Source organism: Cervus elaphus, chromosome 3, assembly GCF_910594005.1.
Source record: "Cervus elaphus chromosome 3, mCerEla1.1, whole genome shotgun sequence".
Taxonomy (NCBI): domain Eukaryota; kingdom Metazoa; phylum Chordata; class Mammalia; order Artiodactyla; family Cervidae; genus Cervus; species Cervus elaphus.
The window spans coordinates 26,551,852-26,570,405 of NC_057817.1; the positions used below are offsets into that span (position 1 = coordinate 26,551,852).

Here is an 18,554-nt window from a genome sequence, read left to right on the forward strand (position 1 = left end):
GGGGGGGGTAAGGAGGAGGGAGCAGCGCGCCACAAGCCCGGCCTAGGCCCCGCCCCTTTACTGCTGCCCCGCCCAATGAGGGAGGGAGATAGGAGGGACTTGCAGAAGAAAGACGAGCAGATTGCCCAATGCCAAGGCTCGCTTGCTCTCTAAGGCGTGTAAGACAAAGTTGCGTGCGTGGTGTCCGCCCCAAAAGATCGGCCTCTCAGTTTTAGAGGCCAATGAAAGAGGCAGGAAGTGAAGGTGGGCAGGAACTAAAGATGATGGGCTTGGGAAGAAGCCAGTCAACTGCCAGGCGGGCTCCGTGAGTAGTAGGGATTGGAAGAGTTTTCATTGGAATGACAGGACAACAACCAACCAGAAGCTCGGACGTGCCTGGGCAAAGTCCTAGTGGGAGGAGGTAAGAAGTAGACAGGAATGGGATAGGATGAAGCGGATCAAAACCAATCAGAAATCAGGCGGGCAGCCAGGAAAGTTATGATTGGATTAACACTGAAAAGAGACGCGATAGGACGCAAATTGACGTGTATAAAAGCCAATTGAATGCCACGTGAGCTCTGAGGGCAAGAACCTGGAGTGGGCAGAGGAGAATTGGCCTCTGCCTCAGTCGTTCGGTCCAATGAGGTGGCGGGGGGGAGGTCAGGCACCGCCTCCACTTGGCCGATGGGCGTTACCAGAGCCGGGAGGGAACAGGGCTGTGCCAAGAGGAGTCCGCCGCCATTTTGGCCCTCCTCTGGGGACGTCTTTACGGTGATTAGGTAGCAACGCTTCAGCTGAACCGTGCAGCTCAACAAGTGTCAGGCGGAGCCAGTAGGCGCAGAGTTCTGCTTTGACAGCAAGCCTCGTTTGAGTCTTAATTTAACCGTTCTTAAAAGTACTTCCCGAGTCTCACCCCTTTAGGGGTGGGCGGAGAGGCAGGCGGATGCCTCTGAATGTGGTATAAGCCCTGTGGGTACAGGCGCAAGAACTCTGGTGAGAGTTCTCACACAGCCAGTTAATGCGCTGACCGATTTGCGAGGTATTTGTGAGACTCCAGCAAACGCCATTTTATTAAATTCTCCCAGTTTGGTGCTGGCTACTTAAGGCGGGTTAACTTTTCAAGAGCTTGCATTTGAAGCTAAACTATGTTGGAGAACCTCACATAATCAAGATCCTATAAGCCACTTTCTGCTGCCCCCTTGATTGTTAATACTCTGTAAGCAAAGCAAAATAGCAAAATAAAGTTCTTGCTTTTTGCAACTGCATAAAAGGACTTTTCCTGAATTTCTGGCCTCCCATTCTGCCTTTCCTTTATCCCAGTTTTTGTGGCGGCAGCCTGGGTGACTTGTCAATAACGTGACAAGGTCATTCCTTTTCTCACTTGTATGTTATATGTTGTCACTTCATTATCTACAGTTAAGCACTTGATACTGTCATGTTTTAAAGTCTGGATTCCCCGAAACTGAGGCTTCATGTTTCTCTGGGCAAGGCCAGAAGGTAAAAGCCTACAGAGTTAGGTGCCTAGGTCAGCTAGGTACTTTACATTCCTAATATCATTCTCATGAGGAAGCTATTAGTAAGTATTACAGGCTATTAGTAAGTATTTTGTAAATTGAGATATTAGTATTTTAATACTAATTAAGTTAATACTAATTAAGTTAAGAAATTGAGGCTAGGAAGTAACTTCCCAAAGATCACAAAGCTAATGAGTTGTGCCAAATTTCGACTCAGAATAATCCCACCGAAAGTCTTCTATAAGTTCTTAAATGAATAATGCTCAAAAAATTGAGCTTAATTTTTAAAATGGGCTTAATAAATTTTTTTTTAAGAAAATACTTTTGTTACCTTCTAGCTTTAAAAAAATCCTGCACATACTTCCTGGATAGCTTACATGGTATCATCCTCTTTTATAACTTTATTACAAAACATCACATTACATTTCTATTACTAGCATCTCTAAGTCAAAGTTTCTCAGAATATCAGGGAATCTATCTGTATTCTCTGGACTGTTTTTTTAAAAAGGTAAGATTCCTAGACCCCATCTTAGGCCTAATAAATGATAGTCTCTGGAGAGGGACGTGAGAATACAATTCTTTCAGGTGATTAGTCCCTAAATCACATTTTAAGAAGCACTAAAGGAAGAAACTTGAGAGAAGAAACTTCCAGAAGGAAAGAAACTTCCTGGAGGGAAGAAGCTGCATTACTCATCTTTGTAAACCAAGCTCTGGAGATTCCAACAGCTGTTTAGTGTATTTAGCAAAAGACCACACCCAAACTTGCTGAGAGGGGAGGAGGGAGGAGGAACTAAAACTGTGGCGCAGTCCTCTGAACATTTCTAATTTAATCCTTTCAACCAATGTAAGAAATTGTCATGCTCTTCTATAGATGAGAAACCTCTGAGGCGCCAATACTTTAAATTATGACTGTTTTGTTTAGTTTCAAAGCTTTTTTTTTTTTTCCCCCCACCAATAGTTCTAAGCTAGTCTAAGCCTGAGATGGGAACTAGGGTTTGGTTTTATTCCAGGTAGTGAGAAAAAAGACCTAGCTTTAGACCCAGAAATTCAAGAGCCACGCTCCTTTACACAATACTCTCTCTTTGCTTCTCCAGGACGAGACAGAATTCAGAACCTGGCCTGTGAGGGACGTCCTCAACATAAGCTTGTTTATTAACAGTTTCTGAGAGCAAATGGACATGTCCAATTTATCTGTGAAAACCTGAACAGATTTTCTTTCGACTAAACAAACAAAAAGAATAGACTTGCTTTAAGTTTGTCTTCATAACCGTTTGTGAAATCATTTAAATAACTCCTAATGACTGTGTTTAAAAAAAGCCATGTGGATTGAGGGTTATCTTCATTCAAAACCACTCATAAGAACACAGGCATTGAGTGGTAACACTCCAGTGTGGTAATCGGTCTGCCCTGCACCTATTCAGGCTCCTCTTCCCTAACTGTCTACTACTCTTAGCCTTCACTTTGTTCTTTGTTGAAGTTTTCCGCTAAAACATGCTTTCTTGGGTCTCCAAAATTTAAAAGTACAGTTCACTGAGCTGGTCCTCTTTCTGGGCTCATAACTCTTCTCTTTGATAAAAACGAATTTTAATGCAATCTTTGCTAACTCCCCCCAGGTACTGTAAACTCTATCCACCATGCTCTTTTTACATACATCCATTAAAGGTATCTAAATATCACATCTCCAGTCAAAGTAATCTTGAGGGCGGGGGATGATGCCTTTTCACTATATATCCTCAAGGCCTAGGATATAGTTCACAGTAAACACTTGATAAATGAAAAGGGGAAGCCCAGTCCCCCAAATCCTGAATAGGTCTTCAGATAGTACAACCCCAAGGATTGATTCTCAGCCTTGGGTTGGTTGCCTTTTTCAAGTTAAACCTGATTTTGAAGATACTCTTTGATTTTAGCGATTTCCAATTTAGCAATCTGATAACAGGAATATTTTACAAATTAAAATATACAAATGATTCCAAACTCTTCTTTTATAACATCATTGTAAACTTCCCTCTTTGGTAAACTTTCAACAACAGCTGTTAAGAACAAAACACATTGACTAAAATTCTGTTTACTTGTCGTACCTACTCTAAGATAAAGAAGCTTAGGAAAGACAAATAATCTCTGACAAGAAAATAAAGTCTCAGAAAATAAACCTTGATTTTTCACATCATGCACATTTCAGGTCATTTACAAGGCAACTTGTGACTGGAAAAGCGAAATGGATCATCACACATCCCTCAGTCTTTTCAAGACCCTGAAAACACAGGTAACTAAGAACTCTTAACAAGTCAGGTTTCTTTGTTTGAGAAGCTCAGAACCTGTTGATGAGAAATTCAGGACAGGCTACAGATACTGTTTACTATTATTATTTGAAATGACTCAATCTGCATCTTTGCTGGGTTTGTTTCCTTATCTGAGAAGCATTCAGGTTCATCCCTGCCTAGACTACCTGGTATTAAGAAGGCAACTAGGGCCAGTACAACTAGTCCTGGTCCGTGGCTCTGGTGGTCTTGAAGTTGCTGGAGAATAAAGAAAGGCTGGGGGGAGGGGTTTCTTTTTAGAGCTGAGAGGCATCATCAAGAACACTAGTTATTGCTGGAGCTGAACTCTGGCCCAACTTTCTGGAATATTCTTTTCTGAAGACTGCAAGAACACAGGCCTGACAGTAAACTCAGTTCACGGTCCCTGCTGCTTGAAGACCCTTTGGCAAATAAAAGCAGAGGTGGTTTAAGGGATGGTGAGAAAGAGGAAGAGAAACTGCCCAGAGACACGATCCATCTGCATTCTTGAGAGCTACAGGAGGCAAACTGGAGGCACCCGAGAGGTTCAGAGAGGGGTCTGGACCCCACTGTGAAAAAGCCGCTTCACTGAACAGTTAAATCTGACCCCTAGGGACTCCAGCTTAAAACAAACACATAATCAAAACATTTCCCTCACCCCAAATATCTAACCTTTTCTGGCTCCTCTGCTCGCCAGTCGTGGAAACCTGTGCTTACTGCCAAGTGACCCTCACCAGTTACCCCCACCCCCACCCAGCCCCAGACCTCTGCACCCCAAGGGTGACTGGGGTCCTGCCTGACAGCATTAAAAAAAAAAAAAGTTCCCTTTTTAACCAAAAATGAAGCAGTTTCCTTTTTTCCTTCCTCTCCTGGGACAAGAAGCCCTGAGTCCTCTCCAGAATCCAGAGCTGAGGAAAGAGCTAAGCCACCCCCCAGGTTCCCACTCCCAGTAAGGAGACTGGCCCCGACTGGCTCAACAGGTCTATAAAAAGGACCTGCCCTCCCCGGGCGTCCAAAGCCCAGGCTGGAGGAAGGAAGGGGAGGGGACCGGAGGGGGCCGGCCTGGGGCTCGCCCGGCTTCCCCCTCCCACGGGGCCACTCTGAGGGCGGGCGGAGGGCCGGGCTGGGGGTGGAGGGAGCTGGATACATAAACAAACCCGCCTGGGCCACGAGGTGCCCTGAGGAGCGGGGTGGGGTTTGCCGGCCTCTGGGACCCAGTCTGGAGCTGGAAGACGGGTGTGGGCCGGGCCTGGGCCTCTCCACCCCCAGTTTCCGGCTAGGGGTGGACCAGCTGGCTCTCCCAACCGCAAACCCCTCCTTCCTGCTTTGCCCTCCCTCCCTTGAGCCCCAGAAGCCCGCTGAAGCTCCTAGAGGCCTAACACCTGACTTCTCCTCTCTGCTTCCGGAAGTTTTCACTGTCCCCCAGGCGAGTGGGTGGTTCCTGTTGGGGAAAGGCTCTGGCACTGCATGTTCATGCCTTCTTGGGGTGCCCAGAGAGATGGTGGAGAGGGCAGGAGCTTCACAGGCTTTTGCTTCCAAGGGACGTTTTCCCACCGCTAGCTTGAGGCTTTATGCCTAGCCTAGAAGTAACTTTTGCCACAGCCTGACTTCTCTCTGCATTCCCCTCCTCCACCGTTGTAGGCGATCAGAGGTTCCTGGACAAAGGTCCCCGGGCGTCTTCCACGAAAAGTTTAACCTTCACAGCTAGTAACTGATAGTTGTATATAGTATAGTGTCTCTTTCTTGTGTGTGAAAGTCACTCAGTTGTGTCCAACTCTTTGCAACCCCTTGGATTGTAGCCTGCCAGGCTCCTCTGTCCATGGAATTCTCCAGGCCAGAATACTCGCGAGGGTAGCCTTCCCTTCTCCAGGGGATCTTCCCCACCCAAGGATCACACCCTGGTCTCTCGCATTGCAGGCAGATTCTTTACCAGCTGAGCCACCCGGGAAATCTCTTTCTTACTGATTGGGAAATAAATTTAGGACTTAAGAAGTGTGTCCAACCAAGGTCTCAAGGCAGAGTGAGGTGGGACTCCCTGATGTAAATTTTTCTCTAGCATTTCTTTCCCAAAGTGTGGCGGCAGTGAACATTTTTGTATGTTTTCTTTTAATAAAATTTTAGAAAGAAATTGAACTACCTATGAAGCCTGTCATTTCACAGGTGTTATTGTTTAAGATGAAGAAAAAATAAATGGTATACTATGGAACAAGGGGAACCTGATCATGGTAAAGATAAGAAGATGGTATGTGATGGATGGACCTAGAGATTATCACATTAAGTGAAATAAGCCAGATGGAGAAAAACAAATATCATATCACTTGTATATGGGATCTAAAAATATGGTACAAATGAACATGTTTACAAAACAGAAATAGACTACAGACATAGAAGAAAAAACTTATGGTTACCAGAGGGTATAGTGGTGGGGGCGGGGGTGGGGAAGGATAAATTAGAAGTTTTGGATTAACATATACTCACTACTATATATAAAATAGATGAACAACAAGGACCTGCTATATAGCACAGAGAACTATACTCATCTTGTAATAACCCATAATGGAAAAGAATCTGAAAAAGAATATATATATACGAAACAGTCATTTTGCTGTACACTTGAAACTAACAAAATATTGTAAATTAACTAGACTTCAAAAAAATAATGAAAGAAGAAAGTAGAATGTGAATGATGACTAGAGAATCACATGGTAACATCCTGGTCTCACCATCTTAGTGCAGCTGTTTTTAAGAAGGATAAGGGAGAGGAGAAAGAAATGGCAACCTACTCCAGTATTCTTGCCTGGAAAATCCCATGGCCGGGGGAACATGGTAGGCTACAGTCCATGGGGTCAAAAAAAGAAAAAAAAAAAAAAAGAAGGATAAGGGAGAATGAGGATACTTGAGTGAGGGACTAGTCCAGATGATCCACAAGGATTCTTCCAGCCCTGACATTCTAAACTTTAAAATCAGTCAAAGCATATTTAAAGCAGAAACTGCAAGTTAGAAGATAAGAAAAACTGAGCTAACAGAGGCAGGAATTTTCTGAGCCACACCACCACCACTACCGCCACCAAAGATTCCAGAGTAGAAGAGGAAGCTTCCTGCTCTACACAGTGGAGAGTGTAGGACACAGTGAACAGGTCTTGAAATGGTTCATCTCTCCTCGGTCCTGGGGAATTTTGCCTGGTTAGTCTCCTCATTTCTGCAAGGTGCACACAGTAGGGCTGAAAGGAAGAACTGCCAGTGTGGTATCCCTGTCCCAGAGGACTGGGCCAGTCCAGGCTGCCAGCATCAAGCTGATGATCCTGAGTGGCTCCTCCCTGACTTCAACCCACACTGTGTTGCCAAGGACAGCAACTACAGAGACTGGGGTCCAGTGGGAGCTTAGCCTCCAGATCCATAGATGGTTAACTGCCTGTATCCCCTCAGGCTTAGCTTCCCCCCAGCTAGCTTCAAAAACACAGAACTCCAGACCACCAGCCACGAGCTTTATGTGGCCCTGATGTAAAGCAATAAGAAGAACACTGCTTCACCTAACAAATATTCTTCCCTGAACCTAAGGAATTGTTTAGATCTAATTTCCAGTTTGCAGAAAATGTGGGGGCTGGAGGAACAAGGTAAGTGAAAACACAAAGAAACTAATTAGAAAAATTCCAAAGGCAATTTGGGGTGACTGTTTCTTCAACAAGTCAATGGCATGGAAAAGGAGGAAGAACTGCTCTTACTTAAAGGAGACTTAAGAGGCAAAACAGTCACAAGCAACATGATCTTACTTTGAACAAAACTACAACAGTGAAAAGATCTTTTGGGGACAGTTGGGAAAATTTGAATATGGACTATCAGGTCATATTAGGGAATGATTAATGGGAAAGACTGAAGTCAGGAGGAGAAGGGGACGACAGAGGATGAGATGGTTGGATGGCATCACCGACTTGATGGATGTGAGTTTAGGTAAACTCTGGGAGTTGGTGATGGACAGGGCAACCTGGAGTACTGCAGTCCATGGGGTCGCAAAGAGTTGGACACAACTGAGCAACTGAACTGAACTGAAGGAATGATTGTTAATTTGGGGGGAAACGTAAGAGCATTATTGGGATTATATAAGAACAAGTTTTTATTAGCAATGTATATTAAAGTATTTCAGGATTTAACTCAAAATGTCTGTAAATTATATTAAAATACTTAAAAAAAAAAAGAATAACTGAGGGAATTCACTAGTGGTTTAGTGGTTATGACTTTGAGTTTCCCCTACAGGGGCCAGGATTTGATCACTGGTCAAGGAACTAGGATCCCTCAAGCTGCATGATGAGGCCACAGACAAAAAATAATAAATAAATAAATACTAACTGACCTAAATGTGGCAAATATTAACATAATTACTTTTTGACCCCACTTCCCATATAGTAATAATTGTTAAGTCCAGATGATAGTTATAGCAAATTATTTTTCTTCACCATTCTGATTTAAATGCTGTTTTAGTAATACAAACAGTTTTTAAACTAATAATAATAAACTTCCCAGTTTTAAATGTTTATTTTTATTATTTGGTTGTGTCAGATATTAGTTGTGGCACACGGGATCTTTTAGTTTCTGTATGTGGGATCTGGTTTCCTGACCAGTGATTGAACCTGGGCCCCCTGCTATGGTTTTTCAAGTAGTCACATATGGATGTGAGAGTTGGACCATAAAGAAGGCTGAGCGCTGAAGAATTGATGCTTTTGAACTGTGGTTGTTAGAGAAGACTCTTGAGAGTCCCTTGGACAGCAAGGAGAGCAAACCAGTCAATCCTAAAGGAAATCAACCCCAAATATTCATTGGAAGGATTAATGCTGAAGCTCCAATACTTTGGCCACCTGATGCAAAGAGCCGATATGTTTGAAAAGACCCTGATGCTGGGAAAGGTAGAAGGCAGGAGGAAAAGGAGACAACAGAGGACAAGATAGTTGGATGGCATCAGCAACTCAATGGACATGAGTTTGAGCAAGCTTCCGGAGATGGTTAAGGACAGGGAGGCCTGGCGTGCTGCAGTCCGTTGGGTTGCAAAGAGTCGGACATGACTGAGTGACTGAACAACCCCTGCATTGGGAACATGTACACTGACCACCAGGGAAATCCTCACTTCTCCTTTTATGGCTGAAGTCTCAGGCCCATGATCTTCTTTCCTTACTGCAGGAGTTCACCCTTTGGTTATTCTCTTTTGCCCCTGGTTTATCAGCCTATGGCATAGTAACAAAGACATGCCACCTCTTGCCATGTCCTCTTGTTTTGTTTATTTAGAAGAAGGGAGTAGAAATCTGAGGCTCCTCCCATGGTGCCTGTTTCGAATCCTTTTCTGGGTGGTGGTAGTAGAATTTGGGGAAGACACTCTTCCCCGCCCAGCAGCCACCCATGGTGAGCCAGTCAGCATCTCAGCATCTATCACACACTAACCCAGAAAAGTAAATGACTCGGGGGGAAAAAGATGGAGTGATTTCCTGAGGGGCAGGCTTCTGACCAAGGCTGAAGAGGGAGGCACTAAGCTGGAGAACTTCCTGCCTCCCAGCTTGTGTGATTGTCTCTCACCAAGGAATTTCCTGGTGGTCCAGTGGTTAAGACTTATCTGTTTTCACTGCCAGGGTCCCAGGTTTGATCCCTGGTCCGGGAACTGAGATCTCACAAGCCACGCAGCCAAAAATAAAAAATAATTGTATCCCCCACCATTCCCTGCTCCCCAGACGAAAGCCAGTCTCTCTGCTGTGCACTTTAGGGCTGTAGACACTGGGGAAGATGAAACAAAGGAGACATGGTCCTCCCTTAAGGAAATCATGGCTTAGTAGAGGAGGCTGATTCATACTCAGCTAATTATAACATCCTTTATAAGGCGTGTTTGCATGCATGAATGCTTAGTCCCTCAGTCATGTCTGACTCTTTGAGACCCCATGAACTGTAGCCCTCCAGGCTCTCCTGTCCATGGAGTTCTCCAGGCAAGAATACTGAGTGAGTTGCCATTTCCTCCTCCAGGGGATTATATCCTGTCTTACATGCAATGAAAGAGATAGGTACACAAAGGATCCTTTTTTGGAGGCCTACCTGTGAAGCTTGTGGGATCTTAGTTCCCCTACCAGTGATTGAACCTGGGCCCTCCGCACTGAGAATGAAGGGTCTTAACCATTGGACCACCAGGGAATTCAGAAAAGCATTCCATTTTAAGGGACCTTGTGCTCAGTTTTCTCCCCAACAAACTTGTACTCTCTCTTCAGACCTCTACCATCCTCAGTCATTGAGTCTCATCCTCTATCATCAGTCATTGAGTCCCATCAATCTTATTCCACAAATATCTCAATTTCATCCCTTCCTCCCTCTCCATATCCTTAGCCACTATCTTAGTTGGGTGAACCCAACATTGTTTACTTGTTACTACAGACAAGAATTCCTTATCTCCAAGGTGACCCTCTTCAAGATAGGCCCCAGGGAATCTTATATTGATAAGAAATAGCTCATCATCAGTTCAATTCAGTTCAGTCACTTAGTCCTGTCCCACTCTTTGTGACATCATGGACTGTAGCACGCCAGGCTTCCCTGTCCATCACCAACTCCCGGAGTTTACTCAAACTCAAGTCCTTCAAGTCAGGGATACAATCCAGCCGTCTCATCCTCTGTCATCCCCTTCTCCTCCTGCTTTCAGTCTTTCGCAGCATCAGGGTCTTTTCCAATGAGTCAGTTCTTCACATCAGGTGGCCAAAGTATTAGAGTTTCAGCTTCAGCATCAGTCCTTCCAATGAATATTTAGGACTGATTTCCTTCAGGATTAACTGGTTTCATCTCCTTGGAGTCCAAGAGACTCTCAAGAGTCTTCTCCAACACCACAGTTCAAAAGCATCAATTATTCGGCACTCAGCCTTCTTTATGGTTCAACTCTGACATCCATGCATGACTACTGGAAAAACCATAGCTTTGATTAAATGGACCTTTGTCAGCAAAGTAATGTCTCTGCTTTTTAATATGCTCTCTAGTAGGTTGGTCACAGCTTTTCTTCCAAGGGGCAAGCTGCAGTCACCATCTGCAGTGACTTTGGAGCCCAAAAAATAAAGTCTGTCACTGTTTCCATTTTTTCCCCATCTGCCAGGAAGTGATGCGACCGGATGCCATGATCTTAGTTTTTTGACTATGCGACCGGATGCCATGATCTTAGTTTTTTGACTGTTGAGTTTTAAGCCAGCTTTTTCACTCTCCTCTTTCACTTTCATCAAGAGGCTCTTTAGTTCCTCTTTGCTTTCTACCACGAGGGTGGTGTCATCTGCATATCTGAATTTATTGACATTTCTTAATCTTGATTCCAGCTTGTGCTTCATCATCAGTACTAGTCAATCAAATCTTTTCAGGACTAAACTTTCACCAAGAGAGTAAAGCTCTCCCACTCAACTCTCATTCATAAAATAGGTGAAATGGTTTGCTCCATGCCATGCTATTTACACACACACAGATGTGTGCCTGAAGTGGCTTTCCTCTTCCTCGAAGCAGTAGTTCAAGAACTTACTTTCTGGGAATTCCCTGGTGGTCCAGTGGTTAGGACTCTGGACCCTCACTGCCAAAGGCCCAGTGGAGAGAAGTGAATTGGGTCTTGGAGTCACAGATCAAAGTTCATATCCAGGCTTAGAATGTATGTAACTTGAGGCAAGTAACTTCTTGGAGCCTTAATTGCTCATCTATAAAATGAGAATATTATTACTTATCCGAAAGAGTTGTAGAGAAATTAAATGGAAATGTAGTCAGTCTTTTTTGCTTTTGTTGTGGGGTTGGTTTCTTACTTTCTTTTTTTTTTTTTTTCAATCTGCTTGGTTTTTGTTTTTACTACCCAAGTAATACATGACATCAGGTCTTTGTATAAGATTTGAGACAGTCAGTTTGCTCCCATCATTAACCTACCCCCCACACATAATGGATAGTAAATATCTGGTTTTTTTAACTTTTTATTTTATACTGGAGCATAGTTGATTAAGGTGACTCAGATGGTAAAGAATCTGCTGCCATGCAGGAGACCTGATTTCAATCCCTGGATTGAAAAGATCCCCTGGAGAAGGGAATGGCTACCCACTCTAGAATTCTTGCCTGGAGAATCCCAGGAACAAAGGAGCCTGGCAGGCTACAGTCCACGGGAGTCACAAAGAGTTGGATGCAATTGGGCAACTAAGCACATAGTTGATTAGCATTGTAGGCACTGATTGTTCTGGTGTGAGAATGAAGACGCAACACTAAACAAAATAGAGAAGAACTTTTTTCTTTTATGCAGTTATTTGTTATGTTCACATATATTTTTTGTTGGTGGTATTTTTTTGTTGTTGTTGTTGGTGGTATTTTTTATGTAACCAGGTATTATAAATATTATTCTTTTTTTAAAAATAAATATTATTCTATAGCTTGCTTTTTTTTTTTTTTACTTAAAATATGCCAAAGATCTTTTCATTAGTTTATTTCATTCTTGATTTTTCAAACTCTTCTAGAGCAAACATCTTTGTATTTGTGTATTTATTCCTATGTATGGGCTTCCCTGGTAGCTCAGCTGGTAAAGAATCTGCCTGCAATACAGGAGACCCTGGTTCAATTCCTGGGTCAGGAAGATCCCCTGGAGAAGGGATAGGCTACCTATTTCAGTATTCCTGGGCTTCCTTGGTGGCTCAGTCGGTAAAGAATCTGGCTGCAAAGCAGGTTTTGATCTGGGTTCGATCCCTGGGTTGGGAAAATCCCCTGGAGGAGGGCATGGAAACCCACTCCAGAATTCTTGCCTGGGGAAGCCCCATGGACAGACGAGCCTGGCAGGCTACAGTCCACGGAGTCTGAAAGAGTCAGACACAACTGATCAACTAAGAACAGCACGTGGCATTTCAGACAGGGGAGAGCTGGATAGCATAATGGTTCAGAGGACAGATTCTGGAGACAGGTGCAAATCCTGGCTCTGCAGCTATTATGACCTTGGGAAAGTCACTTAACCTCCTTTTCTTCCTTATCTATAAAATGAGGAAATAAGAGTATTTAGTGGGTGGAATGGTTGAGGTATGGTAGGAATCCCAGCACACAGTTAAGTATATGTCAGTATTATCAGTATGAAAGTAAGTGAAAGTGTTGGTAGCTCAGTTTTGTCCTACTTTTTGCGACCCCATAGACTGTAGCCTGCCAGGCCCCTTTGTCCATGGAGTTCTCCAGGAAAGAACTGCAGAGTCAAGACATATCTAAAATTTTGATACATTGCCAAATTATCTTCCAAAAATATTTCCAGTTGCGCTCATATCAACACTGTGAAAGTGATAATTTCCCTGAATTCTCAACAATGTTTAAAATTGCTGTTGGGCCTTCCCTGGAGGTTCAGTGGTTAACACTCTGCACTTCCACTGCAGAGGCCAGGGATTCCATCCCCGGTTGGAGAATCAAGATCCCTAATGCCTTTAGACTAAAACATTAAAAAAAAAATGGTTGTCAATCTAACAATTCCATTATTGAAATTTGTTTTTTCCTAATTAATTGAGATTTACAAGAGCAGGTGTCTTTTCTGTTATTCTACATTTGTATTTTGTTCTCTGTGAGTTGTCCTTTATGTCCTTTGTCCATTTTTTTGTTGAATCGTTTGACTTAAGCTCTTATGTACATGCCATATTCTTTGTTAACAATATGTCATATGTTTTCTCCCTGTCAGTTGTCATGTTTTTGTTTGCTTGCTTTTGAAATAGAAGACGATCAACTTCAGTGAGGTATAATTTTTACACAATAAAATTCATTTTAAATGTCCATCTTGATGAGTTTAGACAAATGTATATAGCCATGTAACCATCACAATAATCAAGATATAGAACATTACCCTAAATAGTTCCTCATGCCCCTTCCCTTTGAACAATCCATGCCAACTCCTCTCTCGTCTCAGTCCCTGGGCAGTCACTGACTCGCTTTCTGACTTCTAGAATTGATTCTAGAAAAAATTATATCTGTCTTGTCTAGGGTTTCCCCAAAATATAATTGTATGCTATGTACTTACTTTTTTGCCCTAGCTTCTTTCTTCAACATGATGGTTTCAAAATTCTTCTACATTGTTGGGTGTATCAGTAACTCATTTGCTGTTATTACTTAAAAGTATTATGGTAAAGATATGTTTGACTTCATAAGAAACTGCCAAAAAAGAAAGAAAGAAAGAAACTGCCAAATTGTTTTCTAAAATTGCTGTCTTTTATCTTCTTTTAATTTTATTTATTTATTTATATTTATTTTTGGCTACAATGGGTCTGCGTTACTACACTGGGGCTTTTTCTGATTGCTGTGAGTCGCGGCTACTCTCTCGTTGCGGTGCGTGGGTTTTCATTGCTGTGGCTTCTGTTGTTGTAGGGCGCAGGTTCTAGAGCATGGGATTCAGCGGTTGTGGTACACAGGCTTAGTATGCCCCTTGGCATGTGGAATCGTCCTAGACCAGAGATCGAACTCATGTCCCTTGCATTGGCAGGCAGATTCTTAATCACTGGACCACTGGGGAAGTTCTATTTTACATTTTTTTTTTTTTTTTTTTTTTACATTTTTAAATATACGTAAATACTAGATACTAACCCTTTTTAAAAAGTAGTAGACATATTTTCTTCTATCAGTTGCCTTTTAATTTTGTTATTGTTATCTATGCAATAGGACCTATTTTTTTAACAGATCAAATCCATCTTTCTTTTTGTACTTTGTGTGTGTGTATTCAATCACTCAGTCATGTCCAACTCTTTTCTACCTTATGAACTAGAGCCCACCAGGCTCCTCTGTCCATGGAATTTTCCAGGCAAGAATAGTGGAGTGGGTTGCCATTTCCTATTCCAGGGGATGTTCCCAATCCAAGAATCAAGCCCACATCTCTTATGTGTCCTGCATTGACAGGTGAATTCTAAAGGTCCATCTAGTCAAAGCTATGGTTTTTTTTTTTTTTTTTGGGGAAGGTAACTAGTTCCAGGTACAAACTCCCGGATAACAGCAGGTATGCTGCTGCTGTTGCTAAGTCACGTCAGTCGTGTCCGACTCTGTGTGACCCCATAGACGGCAGCCCACCATGCTCCCCCGTCCCTGGGATTCTCCAGGCAAGAATACTGGAGTAGGTTGCCATTTCCTTCTCCAATGCATGAAAGTGAAAAATGAAAGTGAAGTCGCTCAGTCGTGTCCGACTCTTAGCGACCCCATGGACTGCAGCCTATTGGGCTCCTCTGTCCTTGGGATTTTCCAGGCAAGAGTACTGGAGTGGGGTGCCATTGCCTTCTCCCAAAGCTATGGTTTTTACAGTAGTCATGTATGGACGTGAGAGTTGGACTATAAAGAAAAATGAGCACAGAAGAATTAATGCTTTTGAACTGTGGTGTTGGAGAAGACTCTTGAGAATCCCTTGGACAGAAAGGAAATCAAACCAGTCCATCCTAAAGGAAATCAGTCCTGAATATTCATTGGAAGGACTGAGGCTGAAGCTGAAACTCCAATACTTTGCCCACCTGATGTGAAGACCTGACTCATTTGAAAAGACCCTGATGCTGGGAAAGATTGAAGGCAGGAGGAGAAGGGGACGACAGAGGATGAGATGGTTGGATGGCATCATCGACTCAATGGGCATGAGTTTGAGTAAACTCCGGGAGTTGGTGATGGACAGGGAGGCCTGGCATGCTGCAGTCCATGGGGTCGCAAAGAGTCGCAACTGAGCAAAGAGACACGACTGAGTGACTGAACTGAACTGAACTGAACCTGGGAAATCCTCAGGTCGCATTTACATTAGTATTACCAGCACCTGGACATGTGCTGGCACAAAATAGACCCTCAGTTAGTGTTTACTGAATGACCCAACAACAGTGAGTAGTTACACTGCCATTCCACAGGAGTTAGTAAATACAGTTCAATTCCAATCCATTTGCTAAGGCAAACTAGTCACAGAGGATGGATTTAACCATCAGTAAAAGACTCCAAGAGGAAGATCCCCTGATGTAGGAAAGGGCAACCCACTCTAGTATTCTTGCCTGGAAAATTCCAGGGACAGAGGAGCCTGGTGGGCTACAGTCCATGGGGTGGAAATGAGTCCGACAGGACTGAGCACACAAGACCTTGCCAGTTGTTGCCCTGCTGCTGCAGATCATCAGTGTGAAAAGACTCCAAGATATCATCTGCACAGGAGAGGCTGATAAGATTTGGGAACACCCAAATCTAATCTTGGCTCCACTGTATATCCACTGAGAGTATTCTTTAAAAAGTTCATCTGATTATACTACACTCGCCTGCTTAAACCTTTTCTAGGCTTTCAGCACCCTTGGGATAAAGTCTCCCAACTTTAACTTGGCCTCTAAGTCTCTGAGTCAACTGGGCTTCAAGTTTGGCCTCCATTTCCCCCTTCCCGTCCATACATGTTTTCAGTTCTTCCAACATACCATGATCTTCCCCGTCATTGTCCTACTTGCTACTCCTTCTGCCTGGAGCACTCCTCTCTCCCTCCGCCCCCAACTAACTTCTAGTGTTCTTTCTGCACTCAGTTTAACTCTTAACTCCTGGGGAAACCTTCCTTCTCCAATTCCTGAAACAGGAGTTTCTATAACCCTGTAATTATTCATTCAACTTTTGTCTTCCTCCCAAATTGTAAGCTCCACCAGAGAGAAGATGTGCTGTTCTTAACTTGCTTCTTTGTCTCCACTGTCTTCTAGGGTGCCTGACTCATAATAGACACTTGATGAAGGTTGAATGGATGAATGCATTACAGGTAAGCTGGGAGTAGGAGGAATTGTAGGATTCATTAAGAAGTCTGGATTTTATCTTGGGGGTAATGGAAGTCATTAAAAGATTTGGAGCAGAAGAGTAAAACATAAAAGGCTCAATCAGTCCCACTAGGCTGAGATGAAATATTCAGATAATCGAACAATAGAAATTGCACAATGATTACACACGTAAAAAGTGTTAGTCACTCAGTGGTTTTTTTTTTTTTTTTTTAAATTTTTTTATTTCTTTGGCTGCATTGTGCAGCATGTGGGATCTCAGTTCCCCCACCAGGAATTGAACCCTGGTCCCTGGCATTTAGAGCACAAAGTCTTAACCCCTGGGCCACCAGGCAAATCCCAGTCACTCAGTGTTAAAGTGTTAGTTCGATTCTTTGTGACCCCATGGACTATAGCCTGCCAGACTCCTCTGTCCATGGACTTCTCCAAGCAAGAATACTCGGGGAAAAAAAAAAAGAATACTCGAGTGGATTGCCATTCCTTTCTCCAGGGGATATTCCTGACCCAAGGATCCAACTCAGGTTCCCCATAGTGCAGGCAGATTCTTTACTGTCGAACCACTTTTCACTTTCTTTTTCTTTTCTTTCAGATAATTGGACAATAGAAATTGCACAGAGATAAACACATAAGGAGACCCTAATCTAGCCTGGAAACCCTGAACTGAGTTGGAGTTCATGATTCTTAACTTACCTGTGGATCTTTTAAAAACCACTCATACAACAAAAATAAAAAAATAAAAAATAAAAACCACTCATACGTGACCCCACTCCATTCCAATTATATCAAGTACCTCTGGGGTTGGTTGAGGCTCAGATATCTATACATTATTTTCAAAGTTATTATAAAATATTGATTATATTCTCTGTGCTGTGTGTTACAATCCTGTGACTTATTTATTTTATAACTGATAGTTTGTACCTTTAGGTATCCTTTGCCTCTGGTAACCACTAGTTTTTTCTCTGTACCTGTGAGCCTCTTTCTGTTTTATTTGCCTGTTTTGTTTTTTAGATTCCACGTATAAGTGAAAACACGCAATACTGGTCTTTCTCTGTGTCTATATATTTTTAAGGCTCGTAAAGTCATTTCAATGTGAAGCCAGAGTTGGAAACTAGTTATAAGGATATTTCAGAGAGAGAGCAAAGGCAAAATAGCTAAGTGTTGCTAGACACTTAAGTTCTAGACATAGAGAGACTTGGACTTTATCTTCTAGATTATGGAGAATTTTGAAGTATTTTAAATGGGAAAATGAGAGTCCAGAACATATAATTATCAATTTTTTTCAATCTAGGTGCAAAGAGTCAATAAGCTAATCATATTTTTTGGTTCATAGTGAAATAGGAAGGAAGACTGTAGGGCACAATCTTTAAAAGAATGACATATTATAGCTATGAGGTTAGAGATATGTTGTAGGAAGGGGGACCCCTTCCAGGGCCCCAAGAGTGGGCTCTTGCCTAACACTCGGAAAAGAATTGTCCAAGGACACACACTTGCTGACAAAGCAAGAGACTTTATTGGAAAGGGCCCCCTGGGTGGCGAGCAGTAGGGTAAGGGAGACCAGAACTACTCTGCCTCCTGGCTAGCAGTCTCAGGTTTTATGGTGTTGGGATTAGTTTCTGGATGGTCTTTGGCCAATCATTCTGAGGCAGGGTCCTTCCAGGTGGTGCATTCATTACTCAGCCAAGATGGATGCCAGCCAGAAGGATTGGAGGAGGTGATCAGACACGTGGTGTCTTCTTTTGACCTTTCCTGAACTCTTCCTATTGGTGGTGGCTTGTTAGTTCCACGTTCCTTACCAGGACCACCTGTCATAAAATAGCTCACACAAATGGTTACTATGGTGCCTGGCCAGGTTTGGCGGTTTCAGTCAGTGTGCTTCCCCTAACAGATAGATGGGCCCCTTCCTGGCCAGCTGATGTTTGTCAAGTGAAGTAAAATTAAAGCTTTGTTCTCACCCAGACACTTCAAGGACAAAGCTAGTGGCAGAAGCTGAGCTCTGCTGGAATGAATAGATAAGATGAGCACTCCTAAGATCAAGGAAACCTTCCCTGTCTACACAC

The 18,554-nt window shown here is 43.0% G+C and overlaps 1 long non-coding RNA gene across 1 annotated transcript; it reads left to right on the forward strand.

The window, feature by feature from the left end:
- Positions 1-141: 141 nt before the first annotated feature.
- LOC122681014 lies at positions 142-17,242 on the forward strand. The gene is made up of 4 exons (XR_006336873.1): positions 142-400; positions 3,673-3,756; positions 16,429-16,484; positions 17,087-17,242. It is a non-coding gene; the product is annotated as an uncharacterized LOC122681014 (long non-coding RNA).
- The last annotated feature ends 1,312 nt before the right edge of the window (positions 17,243-18,554 follow it).